Source organism: Felis catus, chromosome B1 (assembly GCF_018350175.1).
Source record: "Felis catus isolate Fca126 chromosome B1, F.catus_Fca126_mat1.0, whole genome shotgun sequence".
NCBI lineage: Eukaryota > Metazoa > Chordata > Mammalia > Carnivora > Felidae > Felis > Felis catus.
This window is the reverse complement of record NC_058371.1, coordinates 19,034,387-19,054,886: the sequence shown is the minus strand read 5'-3', so window position 1 is coordinate 19,054,886 and position 20,500 is coordinate 19,034,387. Positions and strand designations below refer to the sequence as shown.

General features: G+C 38.3%; 1 long non-coding RNA gene across 10 annotated transcripts in view; it reads right to left on the bottom strand.

The window, feature by feature from the left end:
- Positions 1-1,266: 1,266 nt before the first annotated feature.
- LOC109498742 overlaps positions 1,267-20,500 on the bottom strand; it is a 133,890-nt gene continuing 114,656 nt past the window's right edge. For 8 of the 10 annotated variants that reach the window (XR_002741626.2, XR_002155627.3, XR_002741625.2 and 5 more), the window contains 2 exons: positions 4,575-4,657; positions 1,267-1,542 (listed from right to left, as the gene is read on the bottom strand). This is a non-coding gene — a long non-coding RNA (uncharacterized LOC109498742). Of the gene's footprint in view, positions 1,543-4,574; positions 4,658-16,634; positions 16,705-20,500 lie in introns of all 10 variants that reach the window. The other 2 variants (XR_006596319.1, XR_006596320.1) reach the window with 2 other exon arrangements.

Below are 20,500 nucleotides of genomic sequence, written 5' to 3'. Positions count from 1 at the left end.
TCAGAAGGGAGATTAGTGGTTCTCTTGTTCTGCTTTGGAGAGATCTACTCAATATGGTCTCATTGAAAATTTTTAGTAACAAAATTTTCAGCATGCTTGTTTTAACCAGTTTTAAATCACTCAAGTTCATTTTTATAACTTTCCTACCTATAACTTCCCTATTCCTTTTACAAATTTCCTATCAGTCTTCCTCCCTTCTCTTTAATAACAGTTCTCTCTAGTTCTTTGAGATTTACGTAATACAGTGGAGTATACAGACTCCATGCCGCTGTGCCCCTTCATTCTGAGGGAGGGCTCCAGCAACGGTGATCCTGTAGCATGAAGTTAAACACTGTAAGGGGAATGGGCCTGTTCAAAGATCACCTTCCTCTTTGATCCTGCTCTTTCACGGGGTTTGGTTTTGCAACTGATGGTACTGCCATTTTCTCCTTCCCCAAACTCAAGTTCAGCGTCACCCTTTCTCTCTTGAGTTCATATCTCAGTGGCTCTGCTTTACCTAATATTGACTTTCTCTGTGGTAGTCACATTACCATTGTCCTCACTAAGCCCTACTTAGCCTATCACAGTAACAGCAAGCCTGGTTGCTTAGGCTCAAATCCTCGTGTTCCTTAGTGTGGTCTCCATCTGGCCCTCACTACCTCTCTCTCTACCTGGTGACTCTGAGAGCTGCTATTTAGGTCATGTGCTTGAGGGGCTAGTATCAGGTTAAGGTCACCGCAGCCTGCTTGGCCAAATAAAATGAATGCGGAGGCAGCAATACCATCAGGTAGCTAAGCTAAACTTCCAGCACACACACGCATACAAAACCATATTAGCTTTGTCTTGCTTGTGGTATAATGTTGAAAGTCCTAGCCTTATTTTCCAGATCTTGTGGTCTTGTATAATTTGCCCTAACTCTACCTTTCTAAGTTTCTTTCCAGATCCTTCTGTCTAGCTCTTCTGTGTTCCAGCACAAAAGAGGACTGAACTTCTTTTCCTTAAAATGTTAAGAAAACTCCTAACTCATCCTTTGCTCATGCTCTCCCTTATTCTATCTTTACCTCTTTTCTTCCACATCACCTTGCAAGATCTCTCTCAGATGGCATGTTCTCACTGAAGTTTCCACCACTACCCTTATTCGAAATTAACCTCCCTTCTTTGATCTTCCACTGCTTGTTGTTTTGCCTGTATCAGAGCGTACCTTTTATCTTTCTTTCTTACACTTACTGCCTTACATTGCTCTCTCCTCTACCTAATTGGAAAAGAAAGAAACTCACTGCAGACAGATTTTCATATCGATCTTCCTCTTTATTTGTCTGAATGTCTATTATAGTGGCTTCCATGTGGTGGGAGCAAGATGAACAGTGGCTGCTTGAAGGATTCACCATCTCTCACCAGATGCCCTATTCAACATGCCTTACTGAGGTAGCCAGGGCGTCCTGAATATGCTAAGACTGTAATTCTTCCTCATCAAGACTCATTCTGTCTTTCAAGTATTCAAGATAAGCAGAGTCTTTTGGAGATAACGCCATGTGACTTCTCTTCTTTTGTATCTGCTTTTGCCTGGATGGGGGAGGAAGAAAGGGGCACAGGCAGTTCAAATCCCGATATCACAGTTTGCTTTTCCACAGCACCTTTTATAGATCATAGGTCTCAGTGCCCAGATGGTTTTCTTCTATTACCCACTAATTATTAATGAGGATGCACAGCAAAGCCTCCACAGAGTAGCATCTGGAAAGCTGTAATTTTCTGGAGCTCCATTTCAATAACATGCTTCTGTCTGAGTGTTTAGATTCTCCTCCCAGAGAGGAGAGTCTCCTCCCTCCACAGGAATAAAGCCATCTACCTTGTGGCTCAGTGGCTCCTTATCTTTTGGCACAAGGGAGGGAAGCAGGGCACCCCTGAGTGTGCCGATTCACAATCCCCAGGCGCTGCAGTGTCGTGGTGAGTGAGGTCAGAGTGGGGATGTGGGGTCAGAGTTATTGTTTTATTTATTTATTTATTTATTTATTTATTTGACAGAGTGGGAGAGAGAGAGGGACAAAGCTCTCTTGGGGGAGGGGCAGAGAGAGAGGGAGACACACAATCTGAAGCAGGCTCCAGGCTATGAGCTGTCAGCACAGAGCCCGATGTGGGGCTCGAACTCATGAACCATGAGATCATGACCTGAGCCGAAGTCAGATGCTTAACCGACTGAGCCACCCTGGTGCCCCAATAGCTATCTACTTTCTATGGCCAAAGTCAATTTTGTCCAAATTTTGAAATTTGGCAGAACAGACTCTAAGCCCAAAATAATTTGGTAAAACATTCACTAATTCTCCCTTTAATGATAGGGAATATTGAACCAATTTATAGGAAGGAACATTATAAATGTTATGTGGAAAGTACCAGGGATTAGGATATGTGATTTTTTTAAAAAATCACTCATGCCTGATTTTTCCTTATAAACTGAAATTCAAACTCATGTCAAAATTTTTAATAGAATGTTAAAGATAAGTTTTGAAGTAAATGGTAATTTCAGAATAGGATACAGAAGCTTGAAGTCAGAAATAAGTACAAAATAACCCAATGCCATCTGATATTTGAATCTTCTTGAAAGTATTTCCATGAATTGATTGTTTATCTTTGTTACAGATTTGAGGTGTCAAGGGTCCCAGTAATTTCTCCCAGAGACGACTACTGTCTCCTGAGTTCCCCTTGGGGTCAACCTGAATGAGTCCATTTCCTCTCTACTGAACAGTCTCCTAGCCAATGTCCCATGTTTCCCACCTGGCCCACATTTGACATGGTTCCTGTCATTTGTTTCATCTTTTGAATGAAAACTTTCACCTTTCTTGGTTTTGCTAGGCTTGACTTTTAATGCTTACTGTACAAGCAATTAACAGGATTTGAAAGGTCAATGGGAAACAGATTAAAGAACATTTTCTGAATGCCAGCACCCCGTGAAGCCAGGTCTGGAATGTGAAGGGTCATCCCTGTAGACATTCTGACTCCCCCTCCCCCTTTGTCAATTATTAGGTGGTTTATGAGAATCCAAACAGCATTAATCAAAGTGACAGGGGGAAAATCCTGTATTTGTATATGCCATTTAGGAAAAGTTATTTTAGTATAAGAAGTCTTGCTTTTGGAAATTTGCAAGCATGCATGCACAGGGGCATTTGTCTGCTTAGTCAGGAAAGGTAGTGATTACTGAGGGGACACTTCTCAGAGGGTTCCTGCGGTCCTACATCCTCATGCTCCTCTTTGGCACCCTCACTCCTAAACCAATTAGAGAAGTAGGTTAACAGCTCTGGGCAAATGGTCTGTCAGATGAAGACAAAGGTTTCAAGGAGGCAGGGAAATGGTTGGATAACACTGCTACATGAAGACAGAATATATAGTAGGTGTTTTCTCATACTCTGACTCTCAAAGGACATTTGATGGGTCCCTTGGGGCTTAAAAATACTAGTATCTATCAAAATCATGCTTCCTGTACCATAGTACCTTTGCCTTGGGTTCTTTCAAATTGTACCAAATGTTTTCCAAAATTGAAAAGTGGGATGCGTTATAGATACTTCTTTCTCATTTCAGCATCATATAATGATTTAATGAGCCTCACTGGGTTACAAATGGGATAGAACCATGTTCCCTTGTGTTCCTTTTTTCTTTCTAATAAAATGATCTCATAAGGTTGAAATCACTTTATTTCCTTTGGGAAAAATACAAGGCCTTTCCATTGATAAGAATAGTTAATTTCAACTTTAATTCTTTTTACTACATTTCAACTTTACTTTTTAAAAATACTTTTTGGTGGGGGGCATCTTCCTCATATCCCTTTAAAATAGTCTAATCCAGTATGAATCTGGTACCCTCAGTTCACTTATTAACTGGGATAAGTGCCTAACCTCAAAAATTGCTTAGCATTTTACTGTTCAATATATTCTACTACTCATGAGGGTACCAAGAAATAAGATTTAAAAAATCATTATCAGATGAAAGATACTCATCAAATAAACGATCATTCTTAAGGAGAAATAGGGGATTGATTTTTTTTTCTCATTTGAAAGCATTGACTTCAGGCTCATTTGTAATAAAATGATTTATTTATCATTGCCGAGCAGGGGAAATTGCTTTTCTAAAATAATAACACTCCTTTATTTTCTAAAAAAAAACTAGATAATTATAGCAGCACATAAGACACTAAGAATTTCCTCTACCACCCTAAGTCTCCCTCCCCATTCTCCAAATCTGCTATTTCCCTGAAAGTTTTCAAATCAACAAGCTTGAAATGAGTTTCCTGACAGTTCTTTTTCTTTCTTTTCCAAAATTTCCTAAGGTTACTCTCTATATACCTAAATGCCAATAATTGTCTTGAATAGACTGAAGTAAAATAAATGAGATGGCTAAAATTCATTTTTATCTCATAAATGTTACACCTTGTCAATTAAAACAAATACTCCTTTTCTGTGCCAAGAAAACATTTTCTGTTACATTCACAATCTGTTTCAACTGCCATTGGGTACAAGGAAAACCTCTAACAGATGGGAATCAGTAAATAGCAATTGCAAGAAGAACTGACTATCTGAATAACAAATGGAAGACATATTCTGTATTACCTTGGCAGGCAGACGTGGTTCTGAGGGCTTTTTGAGGCACTGTACTACTGATTCGGAGGACAAGACTGGGGTCGAGACACCCCCTGAAAAAGAAAATATATGTATGCTTTACACAGACCATCACCCCTTATCTCATGTCACACAGAGTCAAGGTTGTAAAGACTTTTCTATTCTTAGAATATTTGGGAATAGTGAGACAAAGGAAGTAAGGGGTGCAGCCTAGGAGGTGTGGAGGTGTTCATCCACAGACAAGGGGATAACATAGTCACCCTGGAGTTAAAGATCACAATGTCCTTCATTAACCTCTAACCCCACTTTCAACAAGAAAGAGAGATAGTATTCAAGTGGGTAAACACGGTGACGGTGACGACTCTCTTTCTAAGAGCACAATGCTCAGAGCCATTGTGCTCTGCACAAAGGCTGCAGAAAATGCTACCTAGAGAAAGCCTTACATCAGGGCCAGTAGAGGAAGTTGTCGTCAGCACCACGTGGGCCAGATGCCTGAAAACACTGAACAAGTGAAGAAGTCTTGGGCTTCTTCCAAGGCAAAAATAGTAAAAAGCCCGCGTCTGCTTTCTACCACCCAAGCGGGAACTGCTTCATGAGTCGCTCCTTTGAAATTTCCTTTCCAAGTCTAAGCAGCGTGTGCAAGAGGAGTGCACCAAGAAATGTCTTAGGTGTGTGCTGAGATGGTAGGTAAGAAAGACACAGGTGGATTATCCTCTGTGGCCTCTGCTTACCATTCACCTATGCTTACGGATTAAGGCCCGAAACTTTGAGGAACAAAGCAAGCTAGTTATCCCTGGATAGACTACTAATGTGAAAATGTATAAGGAAACCTAACTTCAACTTGGAAGCAGGGACCCGTGAAGGGAGGGCTCTCACGCAGGTATCACTCATCGCAGCTTGCACAGTTCAGCAGGAAGAAGGAAGACTTCCTACCCACTTGGCAGCAGCAAGCTGCACTCCCCGGCGGCCAATGAAAAACCGTCACCACTTCAAGCTCCTATTTTCCTCCAGTGAACTTTTGTTCAAACAACTGCCCCCCTCCCCCAACTTCCTCCTTTCCTCTATAAAAGGACACGCTCCTCCTCTGTTCTCTGGACTTGCCAATGGTTCGCCATAGTCTGCTTGTCTCGAATTGCAATTCCTCTGCTATTTCTGAATAAACTCCATTTTGCTGTCTGAATTGCTTACCTTTTCTTTTAAAAGGTTGACGGTAACAACCTAAATTCTTTCCTATCCTTCCAATAGAGAGATACAGACCTGAGAGAAGGACTCAACATGAGAAAGGAGGCTTGGAAGAAGGGAACATGCAGGAGCAGTTAAGAGAAGGTTCTCTGAACTTCTCAAATGTGCCTGTTTCCCATACCACAGCATCTCTTTCCACCATCCCTTCACCTTGCCTTCTGCAGGGTCCTGGAACAGTGGAGTAGCTCAAAATGTGCTGTCAACCACAGTTGTCTCCTAGGACCTTTTGTTTTTTTCAGAAATAACACTTCCAAGAAATGGTAATATGAAACATGTATATTCAAGTTAAATATGCTTCATTATTTTCATTAATCTTTGCAATGCTTTTAATACATTCCTATGAAGCAACAGAATACAGTTTGGGATGAAAATTTATCCAAGTGAGATTTAAAATATCATTATGGTGGGGCGCCTGGGTGGCGCAGTCGGTCAAGCGTCCGACTTCAGCCAGGTCACGATCTCGCGGTCCGGGAGTTCGAGCCCCGCGTCAGGCTCTGGGCTGATGGCTCGGAGCCTGGAGCCTGTTTCTGATTCTGTGTCTCCCTCTCTCTCTGCCCCTCCCCCGTTCATGCTCTGTCTCTCTCTGTCCCAAAAATAAATAAACGTTGAAAAAAAATTAAAAAAAAATATCATTATGGCTATGAAGGATTTAGATATTAGGCTTTATACTCATTGCTCTTCAATTGTTCAATCAACCAAAAGGTAAATGGGGGAATATCCTGAGTTTTCTTAACCTCCCATTGAGAGAGAACATGAAAATTGGTGTTTTTTTCTCACAGCATAATCTTTGAACAGATCGTCATAATCATAGCATGTCTGTATTCAAAATCATCATCAATGCCAAAAAATAACTCTTATTATGCCTTTACATACCTACTTGTCTATGCTGAGTCACACAGATAAACTGAACAGGGCCCTGGCTTTCCTTCACCTCGCTTGTTTTTTGTTTTTGGGGTTTTTTTTTTTTGGTTGGTTGGTTTGTGTGTCCTTTCACAAGTCTCCCTTGATCCTTTCCAGGGAACCACTCTGCTCAATGCTGGTTCTTGCCCCCCGCCCCCACCCCCCCACCCCCGGCCAAATGACAGTTGTATACCTCTTACCATCTCTCTGTGTCCCTCACTGGGCCCTCCTCTAGTACTCAGCAAATAAAGATAAACCCCTCTGTGCTCCATATATCTTAGCAAATATCCAACCTTGTTCAATTGCAGCGTACGTTTGGCTCAAGTAAACATATTTAGGGAAGTCCTTATGTTCATGTGGTATATTGCTGTCAACCTATCTGGAGCTGATCTGTTATACTGCACAGTATATACATATATACATAAGTTCTTTACAGAAATAACTTGCACTAAGAAAGTAACACAATGAGCCCTAATATGAAAATGCATCGTTACTTAATCATAAGAGTAATATTTGCATTCACTGTTTACATAGTCTACAGAAATCAGCATATTAAAAAAAAATAAGCTGGCGGATTCCAGGGCTTGGCATAAACTGGTCTTTGTATATTGTCATTGTCCCAGAAACAGCACAACACTTAGTGAATAATTTAAAACTTTCCTGTATTATTTTTGAGCAGGATGGAGGAGTATTATACATTGCTTGTGACTACCCATGTCCAGTTAGGAAAAGAAAACCAACTCCACGTATTTCAAACCGATTCGACTAGAAAACTGGTTATAAAAGTAACCAAAAAAATGTATCAACAAAAAGAAGAAAGAAAGAATGGATGAAGTTCCCCTAGACAGTGGTAACTGCATAATTTACTGCTATTAGTAACTGCAGGATGCCATTACTACTCCCGGGGCTAAGGACACAAAAGGGAGATGGTGTGACCCCATGTCCTCATGGCTGTGCTGCTGTGGATGCTGGAGTTCCTCCAGAGCCACTGCTGATGGACCCAGGAGCCCACCACACTCCTTGTGACACTGCAGGAGTCAGAGCCCAGGAGCACTGGGCTAACAAAGCTGCTGGAGCCTCCAGTGCTGCTAATGCAGGAACCCAGGCTGGCACTCGTCACTTGCCAAGTGCATTGCCAGAAGTAAAACATGGCTGAAAATAAGGGTCTGCCCTTCTTCCCACCTCTCAATCTATTGCCAGTGTCTCCCGTTATCAGCAACTTACTAGAAATCTGCCCTAGGGGAGTCTGGAAAAGCGAGTGTGTAGATATTCTGCCCCCGTGATACAGAAAACAGCATAAAAAGGGAGTACTGGAGCAAAATGCCAGACCAGTAACCATCCCAGTGTTTTGCATAGAACATTCTATGTGTAGATAGCTCTATAGGAAGCCTGGTTGGCATTTATCTCTTTCCCAAATACCCCTACTCATATCACCTGCTAGAGGCTTTCCTGATTTTTGTGGTCATTACTTCTCTCTTTCTCTCTCCCCCTTTCCCTCTGACACTCTATCCAGATAGAATACTCTATCCCTAAATTCTCACATGCCACCTGTATTTCCACCTGTGTTTGCCAACTGTGTCAACTCTCTAAGGCAGCTGGAGGACTCATTGGCTTCTTGTCTTATTTCTCCTTACTCCATTATTTAAAGTAGTGTGTGGATCCCCTTTGAAACTAGGTTTTTTTGTTTGCTTGTTTGGTAGTTTTACTTTAACTGGTTGGTTTCATCAAAGAAAAAAAAAATTACCTTCTATTATGAACTCAATGTTTGTATCCCCCCAAAATTCCTATGCTGAAACCTTAATCCCCAGTGATGGTATTCAGATGTGGGCCTTTGGCAAATGATTAGGTCATGAGAGTAGAGCCTTCTTGAACAGGATTTATAAAACAGAGCCCCAGAACTCTCTCCTCTTCCACAATGTGAAGACACAGCGAGATAGTGATGCATGAACCAGGAAGTGGATTCTCACCAGACACCAAATATACTAGCCCCTTGATCTCTAGTTTTCTAGCCTCCAGAACCATGAGAAGCAAACTGCTGTTGTTCATAAGCCACCCAGGCCATGGTGTTCTGTTACAGCAGCCCAAAACAAGACAACTTATGGCAGTAAGAAAACAAATTGGAGATCAGATGGGTTCCTGTCCTGTATTCACTAATATTGACATTACAAATTTGGGGAAATCTCTTCACTTCTTTGAGTATAAGTTTTTTCAAAAGGTTAGATGTGATATCTAAATTCCTGTCCTACTCAATTATATGAGGTTTTAGAAAAGTCATTTATGTTTAAAACAACTCATGTCTCAATTCTGAAACACTTTCATGGGCATAACCTTTAAAAAGGAAGGAAGGTAGAATCCCATCCCAGGAAGGAAAACATATATCTATTATAAAATCAAATACACCACAGAATCCAGAAAATAGTTCAAAATGCCTTTTCCTGAACTTCCTTAAGTTATCTATTCTGTAGCAGGTCTAGTGGATTGGCTCCTGCCTTCTTTCTCCCACAATTCACACTTCCTCCCTCAGTCTCTCTGCCTCTTGGCTGTCACCATGGAGTTGCACTTTTTTCTCTTTTCCTCCATCTCAGAAGGCCCATTCAGTTTCATGTGGGTCATCCCTTATTAAACCTAGTAGAAATGGCTTCCAACCTCATGTCACAAGACTATGACAGCCATCTGCTCTTTCCATCAAAACTTACAGGGACACATCTACCAGGCACAGAAACTTCCTCTTGCTGACTTTGACCAAAAATGATAACACAAACTTTCAGGACAATATTATCTCTCTAAGCTCTTTCCTCATCTTTTCAATCACCTTGTTTATTACCCTAGATATCTATGGCTGAAGAGGTGAAAGTACAGGTGACATTATAAGAGATGTAGGATGAGAAGATTCTGGTCTACCTTGCTACAGAACGTGCAGAGTTAACCATCTCATAAATTGTGAAGTAATAACAATAGAGTTTTAAAATTAAGGCTATAGCACAAGGAAAGATGGGAAAAACAGATTAGTTTACTTAACTTCTTGGCCTATGGCCATGCATTTCTGAACACATGGTTTATTGAACTCTTTCTTCTCTTGATAACAGTGAATGCTTCAATAAAATATATAACCAGGAGAGTTGCAGAAAGAAAACTAACAGTTACAAATAATACTTACTGGTAATGCTCAAATCAGAAATGTATATTAAAATGAAGCTTTAAAACTAAGTTTTATACTTGATTTGAACAAAAGCAGCTTATTTGCAAGGCGGTCCAGTACATTCCCACATCTTGTCCAGAGTTCATAACATCTGCTTTTATTATTTAGAATTATTATTTTGGTCACTGCATAAATCAATTCTTTAAAATTTTTTATATTAAGAAACATAACAAAACAAATCCCACTTTTTTAAAGTTTTCATAGGACTTGGCACTTGAGTTTTTTGGGAAAAAAAAACAGAAAAGAGGGAAATGAGAGTAAACAACAGCAATATGCTCATTTCATATATTTTGAGGTCCACCTGTTTAAATGTTTTCAAAACCATTAAATGCATCTGTTACTTTTTTTTCTGTGATAAAACAAATTATATGAAAAAATAAGTATGCATAAGTATCTAAAGTCAATTTAGGTAGGTTTTCAGATAGAAAATTAGGTAAGTTCAAAAAATACCTCAGATTCATTAGCCAGTCCCCATTTTGAAGTTAAGAGGAAGAGGGTTTACCTGTGTAACCTTGGGTACTATGTAATCTTGGATGATTCATTTTTATAGAATATTATTTACCTCTTGTGAGTTGTTCGAGGAATTCCTGAGTCCTTGTATAGTAAGGGCAAGGCATATAGTTATCCTTTGATCAATAATGTATATTATTATTTAAATGGGAAATATATGTGAATGTAGTTCTTTATTCCTGGATCCAGCCGTATTTCTGTTTGTATATTTGATCTTGTGGAATCTCAATGGGCTACCTTTTCTCTCTCTAGTGTGTTCCAAAGAGCACTAGACCATAGTTATCTGTCAGATAAAGGAGGAGAAATGGCTTCTGTTTCTGGCTCAGTGACTGCAGTCTGCAACACCTGGAGGAAGGCATCTACCCTTTGTTCATTTCTTATATATATAATTAGGAGATGATAGTAAGTGGTCACTAAAGTGCCCTGTGGTTCTAGTATGTAATATCTTTGAGGCTGAATCCTATATGGTATTATTTTGTTCTATTACTATATTATTATATGCCTTCTACTTTTTAGGATATTTCACAATCAGGAACACATCATTTCTTTTGAGATATAAAATAAGATTCCTGGATAACATAATTGCATCTTCAGCTTAAGAAGCATCACTTTGATACTCCTAGTTTTACTTATATGGAGGACTTCATATCACTGCATAATCTACATGTGACTCTGTGCTGTGAGCAGCTTCTATCCTTAACCTATGGCATTCCTGAACAGTTGCCATCATTTCACTTTATCACTCCCTGACAAAGAAGAACCTGTTCCAATGAGCTTTAGTGATAAACTGACATTATATTAAATATCTTTTGAAGAAACATGAATGGGAAAGGCAGTGTCACAGACTATTCACCTGTTAGTCTGAGTCTTCTGGAAAGCAACTATTAATGCAGGATTAAGTATGTAAGGATTTTATTACAGTAAAATTGAGGGAAAATGGTAAAGGTAAGGTAAAATTGAGGGAAAATGATAAAGTGCCCAGGGAAGGCTGTGGAAAGCATCTTAGACTGTTGTCCAGCCTCAGCAAGTTGCATCAAAACCACTGGGGAGACCCTGAGCCACAGTCGGCCATGAGGAGCTCACGTCTCCCAGGAACAGGCTGGTTAGTGTCCCTGCTGCTGCCCTCGAGCAGTGGCTGAGAGCAATCCACGGCATGTGCATCCACAGCACAAACACAAGATGGATTTCAAAGCTCATGAGCCAGGCTCTAGGTCAGTAACTCTGTCTCTAGTTAGAAACCTGTGGGGTGTAATTTCACAGCCACCATGGATAGGTATCTCTTCTCAATCTCTCTGTTTCAGGATCCATTGCAAAGTGCCACCCATCACCCAGTGAACCTTCCTTTGATCTAGTCTTTCAAACTACTCTTACTTGGGAACTCTCCCCCTCTGGAGTCTTTCCACATTTCTTCCTTTCTCTGGTCTCTTCTGCAACCTCATCCAAATTTGCAACATCCATCATTATTGTCCTGAATGTTCAAAAGTCATGACCTAGCCACTCAGGGAATTAAACATCAATTAGTTCCCAGAATTCACCATCCATAGAAGGCAATGAGTAGGATAACGAAGAACACAAAAAGTTTCCTTCCACGTTACAGCAACGCTGTGCTGTCACCAAACTCCTCTGTCCCATTTACTACTCCATGGTCCCATACAGTACTCCATGGTCTGTCTTCTGGATCCATGAACATACGGAAACTCCTCTCATAAAATCATCAATATCTGTTTAATTGTCAAATCTATTGCATATTTTAAAGTCATTATTCTTGACTTTTACATCCATTTAACATTATTGATCATCCATTTCTCAAAATTCTATTTTTCCTGGACCACTGCAATTCAGTACCCTGCACATTCTCCTTACATCTTTATTCCTTTTGTATTTTTCCTCATGCTTTTTGTTCCTCCCCATTCCTTAAATAGTGGTGCTCCCCAAACCTTGTGCTCTTTTTATTCTACATAGTTTTTGTAGGAACTTTATTCTCTGCTGTGTAACAATTTTCATTTACTCATGTAATGTTCTATCATTTATCAAGCTCCTAGTATGAACCATGTACTATACTATGTCCTGATGATAAAATTATAGGGAAAAAAGTCTCTGGCTTTAGGGTACATATTGTCCAATGGAGGAAATATAAAAGTCAATAGGCAATTATAGGACAATGAGATACTTCTATAATAGGTGAGTGCACATGGTTTGGGTCATCATAGGAGGGCATCTAACTTAGACTTTGAAAATTAGAGAAGCTTCTCATAAGAATATAATCAACAGTGTGTAATAATAAGAGGGGAAGTAGGGCACTCTGAACAAAGAAAGCACCACATTTGAAGGTATAACTAGTTTGGTGTATCTGCAATACTGAATTAAAGGAAAAGGGAGAGGTTGGGTCAGGAAATTGTAAAGTTAATGAAAGGAACAACCTTATGTGCTGTGCTGAGGTCTTTGGGTCTTAAGATGACAGCAGTGAAGATGGCTGATGGGTTTGAAATGAGCACATGACTTAATTTCTTTATAAGTTTTGGAAGCTTACTCTATAGGAAGGATGGCTTAGAAATGCCTGGCTTCCTTGCTAACCTCATCTCCCTCTTCCCATGTTCTCCCTCAGCATTAGCCATGCTGGCCTCTCCTCCCTCATCCTCAGACACACCATCTTGCCTGACAAGCTGCTGCTCCTCCCCCAGACCCTCTCTCTTCAGGAGTGTGCAGGCTCTCTCCCCCACGTCTAGTTGTCTACTCAAATAGCAGCTCCTTAGACAGGTCTTCCCTGGCCATGCCCATGTCTCTCTACTTGCCTCTACCTGTTCCTATCCCTAATGTCTGTTTGTTGTTCTTTTCAAAGTTATCACTACCTGACATTACTATATGTCTGTACATTGCCTATATCCTTCCTTACAATATAGCTTCTCTGAGGGTATGAATTAGAATTTTTTATTGTTCCCTTAATATTCAGAACAGGGCTTGACAGACAATAGTCATTTAATATATGATTGTTGAATGAAATTACTGAATCAGAGCCTGGGGAGCCCTACCAATAAACACATTTAGAATACAGGCCTTTATTAATTAGAATAAATTAACTACTGAGAATTTTCTCACCCGATATCTTAATAATACATCTAAGCTATGCTCAGATGAGAGGAATCCAATGCAATAATGAATTTCTGGGAACAATATAAATAGATTTAGTTTCTAACTAATAAGACATTTGAAATGTTTTAAATACTATTCCTATAGTCTCTTTTTTTTAACCTTATAGATTAGCTTTTAGTACTATTCCTATATTCTCTTCTTTTTTTTAACCTTATAGATTAGCTTCATAAACACAACCAGCTGAATGTAACTCAATAAAGATGGGGCTACCAACATTTAAATGTTGACAGGAAGGAAAAATGACTTTTCCTGAGTTATTTTCATAAAAGAAGATGACTCTCTGCAGAGTTAGTCTCATAAAAGAAAAAATATTGGGTAGATAAAATATTTCCAAGCTGTATTAAAATAGGCTTTTTTGATAACTTAAGAGACTACATTTTAGGTCCATGGATTTCAACAGACTTTTTTTCTTTAGAGAATGAAAACATCAAATGTCTCTGACTTCATCGAGTTTTAATAAAATATTTTATTTCATGGAGTTACATTTGATAAGCTCATTCGCACTACATTAGTTGACGATTTGCTCCAACTGCAAACTCTAGCCAAACTAACACAGGTTTAAAATAAATCAGAAGCAAAAGCCTCAATCATACATTAATTGCATTATAGTTCAAAGTTTCATTTTGTGAAAACAAAGGTGTTGTTCCTCCTAAAATTAAAAAAAAAAAAGTAGTGACAATTATTTCAAGTTGTCAGCTGAATCTGCAGATCAGATTCTGTTAAAATGTCAAAATGTTCCTGTATGCCAAATTTACCCAACAGGTTCAAAATATGCTTTAAACAACAAATCAGTGAAAATGCCTAAAAAGTTTATTCAGTTTATTCAAAACTATTTCCTGAGGCCCTTCTCCTCATAAAGGACTGTGCCAGTGTAAGAATCCACAAATGAACAAACATGTTCTGAGAGCACTCAAGGTGCTCTTGAAAGGCAGCTCTTCACAGCTGGGTAAGCAGTGAGGTTGATCACAGAACGAGAGATGCCCATGTCTGAAAGGGACCCTTCAACCAACCATTTGAGGTCAGCATGCTTCCTGTGATATTCCCATCAAGTGTCTAGTCAGCAAATGCCAGGAAAAGGAGAAACATTTTCCTCCAAAGGGCAAGTTAGATCTCTGTAAAGTGTATATGGTTAATTTTTTTTTTGTATAGCAGCTAACATATAGCTCTTAATAATCAAATCTATTTTTCTTCCTTGGGGTCAATAGTAAAGATCTAGGAAAACATGACCTCTCTCAGGGATGGACCAGTCCTTAGATGTGAAAGACAGAATGGAATCTATAGTGACTCTTAAACTTATGGCTTATATTCGTAATTACAAAATAAAGCAAGCTACATAAAAAAAGAAAAAAATAAAATTTTCAATTCACATAAACATGCAGACTGATGCATTATAATCCCTCTGTTAACAAAGCACTTAAAACCACATTTAAATTATGAGTGTTGGTGTTAACCTTTCTCTTGATGGTAATAAAATAAAAACCATATCAAATCTAATTCTAAAAACCAAATATGGTAATAATTAAGCTTCTCAGAAGCCAAATTTTCTTCATTCTCAAGCATCATGCACCACTAGTGATTTTTTTTTCTGTTAAGTTATCCAACATTAGAGAAGCATCCACATGTCACTCTGCGGTTAAGTATGCAATGAAAATGCAAACACCTCACAAAATGCAATGTATTTTCTTGACTGAGACAAAAATACACATGAGTTAATTAATTAGCTGTGTATATAATTATGTTATTATATTAACAGAAAACCAAGGGACTGTGAGAAGCATCACATACACAGAAAGAGAAAGAAGTGGGGAAAAGAGAAAAAAAGTAAAACAGGAAAATGCTGAGGGTGACATACAGTAAAGAGGATTAATGTAAAATGATATAAACTAATAGCAAGTCTCAGTGACAATGCTGAGAATCAAAGGCACGAAAAGCAGAGAAAGAGCCTATTCTAAACAACCACAAATTGAGAGCTCTGAGATTGCACATATCTCTATGTGCATGTGAGTAGGTGTGTTGTTTCTACCATGGTGACGGTAAAAGATTCACCACACGTGTTGAAACGACTTGTCACTGAGAATACAGTTTTCTATTGCTGCCATAATAAATTACCACAAATTTAAGAGCATAACACAATGCCTATTTCTTATAGTTTCTATGGATCACAAGTTGGGGCATAGTGTGCGTTAGCTAGGTTTTCCACTTATGGTCTCACAAGGCGGCCCACTCATCTGCACTCTTGTCTGGAGGTTCTGGGGAAAAAATCTGCTTTCAGGCTCATTGAGATTGTTAGCAGATTTCATTTCCACATTGTAGGAAGGAGGTCTCTGCTCCTGTGCTGACTAGTGGATGCGGATTATTCTCAGCTTCTGGAGGCCTCTCACAATGGTCAGCTTGTGGCTTCCTTCATATTCAAGGCCAATAATGGCATGTTCAATCTTTCTTGTACTTATAATCTTACATTCTCTTCTGCTTCATCTTTTAAAGGCTCATGTGATTAGCTCGAGGTCACCTAGAATATCTAGAATAATCTTACTATCTAAAGGTCAACTGATTAATAACATTAATTACATCTGCAAAGCCTCTCTGCCATGCAACTTGCCATAATTATTGATGAAATACTAGGAGATGAAGATCTAAACCTAAGAAAATTTGAAAACTAGCTTTCAAACAAGCTGATCTACATGTAATTTAAATAGTTGCTAAAATAATGTCAATACTTTAAAGACAACAAAACTCATACACTAAGTAGTATAACATTAATAAATCAGAGCATTCAATCAAAATTGCTAGGCAGGTAAAAAAAAATATGACTTAGGATAAAATCAGTCAATAGAAACAGATACAGAAAAAACAGAGATGATGGATAAGAGCCTTAAGATAGGTATTTTTTTAATGTTATTTATTTTTGAGAGACAGAGGGAGACAGAGTATGAGCAGGGGAGGGGCAGAGAGAGAGGGAGACACAGAATCCAAAGCAGGCTCCAGGCTACGAGCTGTCAGCACAGAGCCTGATGTGGAGCTTGAACTCACAAGCTGTGTGAGATCATTACCTGAGCTGAAGTCGGACGCTTAACCAACTGAGCCACCTAGGCGCCCCAAGATAGATATTTCAAATGTGATCTAAGAATTAAAAAGAAAAATGGAAGCTATTGAAAAACAAAACAAAACAAATGGAACCTCTAGAGCTAAAGAATATAATATCTAATTGGAAAAATTCACTAACTAGGTTTAAGAGCACATTAAAAACTATGGAAAAAACAATAAATGGGAAGCTATCACAACAGAGACTATTAAAAATGAAATCATGTGATGCAAGGAGACTTAAAATAGCCACTCAGAGAATAGTGAGAAAACAGAAATCATATAACATACATGTCATTGGGATCCCAGAGGGAAAAAAAAATTGGGAAGGAAGAAAAATATTTACCAAATAATGACTGAATCTTTCATTGGTTTAATGAAAATCATAAACTCCCTAATCCAACAAACTCAGCAGACTAAATCAGGACAAACCAACAGAAAAATACCGTAATTCTCCACATAGTGAAATTTTTGTAAATCAGTAATAAAGAGAAAAACTTTAAAGCTCCTGAAGAAAAAAAAAAAGAAAAAAAGACAATACACACAGAGGAACAAAGACTGAGATTTCTCAACAGAAATAAAGCCAGACAAAAGATAATGAAACAACATTTTAAAAAAAAAAAAAAAAAAAAAAGGTCAACCTGGAAATACGGAGGTAGCAAACAGAAAAACCATCCTTCAAAAGCGATGGTGAAGTAAAGACCTTTTTCAAGAACAAAAGCTGAAATAATTTGTGACTAGCAGACCTGCACTAGAAGAACAATACAAGAGCTCTTTGGGATCAAGAAAAATTATACCAAACAAAAACCTGTATTTATGTACAGGAAAAAAAGTACCAGGATGTTACTATGGAGGTAAATGTAAAATACCTTCCTCATTTAAAAAATTAATATTTTTTTAACTTTTGAGAGACAACATGCAGAGGAAAGGCAGAAAGAGAGAGAGAAAATCTTAACCAGGCTCCATACTCAGCACGGAGCCAGATGAGGGGCTCATTGCAGGACCTGGGATTATGACCTGGGCTGAAATCAAGAGTCGGTCACAACCAAATGAGCCAGCCAGACGCACCTAAAATTCATTGTTAAAGACAAGAATAAACTACTGCAAAATATATCATATGCAGAGGTAAAATGTATGGCAATACTAAAACCCAGAGGGGGAATGGAAGCCTGCTGTTCCAGGGTTCTTAAGTTACTATGGGTTGTCAGTGAAACTATTTTGAAGGTACTCTGTGGTAAGTTAAAGTTGGGAAGGAGAGAGTTAAAGCATACTGTTGTAAGAGTCTTATGTGGGAGGTGGTAAGGTATTATTTAAAGGTAGACTGTATTAAAGATGTATATTGTAAACCCAGAGGCAAAACCTATTAAAAACCAACAACAACAACAACACAAAAACCAAAGAGATATAGCTAAAAAAGCAGTAAGTGTAGATAAAGTCAAACACTGAACAATATTCCAAGAAATAAGGAAAAGATATTTAAATAATTTTGCACTGCTTTGCCTCATACAGGGGATGAATATGGGGATTTTGGTTTTTTAAGAACACTTTTAAGACAAAGAAATTATGATGTGCTATGTTTTATGCTACGTAATTGATACACTAACTCCCAAGATAGACATGGTTTCTAAGACCAACCCCATATGTGTATTTGTTAATATTTTTCCTTTAAACCTAATAAACTGAAATGGAATGGATGAAATGAGGAATCGGGTGACTAGAATCATGCTACACAACAAATAAAACTGCTCGACTGGGACACAGAAATAAACACATAACTTCTAAAGCAATAGATGAACATCAAGAAAGACTCTATCAGCAGGAGCTAAGCAGGAAGAAAAGGAGAAAAGTGACCAGGGAACCAGTGTGTCTTCTCGGACCATAAGATATCCCGAAAGAGATCCCTGTAATCCCCAGTTTCCTATCTGAGACCACCTACATAAATCCAGAACACTGGGAAATGGAAAATCAATCCACTTCACTGCTGTCTCAACTTGAATGACAGTGGAGGAAAAATAGATTTCCCCTGTTAATCTGACATCCACTGCCCTGTCATTGGTTTGGAGCCTGAATCTTCATTGTTTATGTAGCTTCAGTATACAAGCTGGAAATTGTAATATTAAGTGGAGTTGGGACTGTCATGCTCACATGTACCTGAAAGAAGGAAGTACAAATACTGAGGTACAATTTAGACTGACAGCTTGCTTCTCAACAGATTACAGTGAAAAGTCCTTAATGTTTTCAGAGAAAATAATAGTCAATCTAGACTGTCTACATAGCTAAAGTATTTTTCAAAAATGAAAACAAAATAGACATGAAGAAAACTGAGTAAGTTGGCTTCTAAAAAACTCCCAACAGGACTTTAAGAGACAAAACAGATGAACGTAAGGGAAGGGAAACAAAAATAATATAAAAACAGGGAGGGGGACAAAACAGAAGAGACTCATAAATATGGAGAACAAACAGAGGGTTACTGGAGAGGGTGTTAGGAGGGGGGATGGCTAAATGGGTAAGGGGCACTAAGGAATCTACTCCTGAAATCATTGTTGCACTACACGCTAATTTGGATGTAAATTTAAAAAAATTAAATTAAAAATTAAAAAAAAAAAGATGAACACAATAATGTTAAAAACTGAAAAAAAAAACCCTCAACAAAATAAATTCTGTCAAAAAGGAAGGAAAATGGTCCCATAAAGGTCTAAAATCCATCGAAGAAGGGAGAATAAGAAATATAAGGATAAATCTATATGGTTTTTTTATTTCATAAAATCTTAAATAATGTTTATTTGTAGGTTCCAACACAAGCTAGAAATTTAAAAAATCTGACAATTGTAAATGTGCTCTGAGAAGGGTGATGGGAAATAAATTATTTTAGGTCTTTGAATTAAAGGAGAGGTAAAAATATTTATTAACTTTAGAATTTATATATATATAAGCTCAAATTGTAAATCTAACTATTAAAATATTATAATGCAAGACATAGCTTCCTAACAGTTAAGGAGATGAAAATTAAAAAACTTTAATCACTAGATAAGGATCCAGAGAAGGAATATATGAAACATGAAACAAGAAACATGAAAACTGGGACATAGGGAAAGTTCAGTAATATTTAAAACCTAACCTTAAATAGTGCTTTGATTTGCCAATGTTTGAAACATGCTTTACCATACCAATTCATTTAATACAATAATCTTTTGAGGCACCTATTATTGTTATATCATTTTACAGGTACAAACCTTAGGCAGTGAGAGAGAAAATGGTTATCTATAAGAGAAGGCAAGATTCAAACCTAAGCAGTCTGCCTCAAGAGTCTGTTTTTTGGGGGCACCTGGGTGGCTCAGTTGGTTAAGCGTCTGACTTCAGCTCAAGTCATGATCTCATGGTTCGTGAGTTCAAGCCCCGCGTTGGGCTCTGTGCTGACAGCTCAGAGCCTGGAGCTGCTTCAGATTCTCTGTCCCCCCTCTCTCTGCCCCTCCCCAGCTGGCACTCTGTCTCTCTCTCAAAAATAAATAAACGTTACACACACACAAAAAGTTAAAGAGTCAACGTTTTTAAATACCACCAAAACATAGAATTTAAAATGACTGTTATTACACCAAACATTGAAATAAACATACTGAATGAAATGTCCATTTTTCTAACAAAGATTGTTTTACTGAATTGGGAAAAATCCATCTACTTAGAAAAGACATCTGAAACAACATAAGATCCATGTCATCGCAACTATCAATACTTTGTTCCTTTATATTGACTATTTCTTTGCATGCATATATCATGGTTTGTTTTTTCATGCCCATGACTTGAGGGACATTGTGGGGCTACTATGAATAAAGCTGCT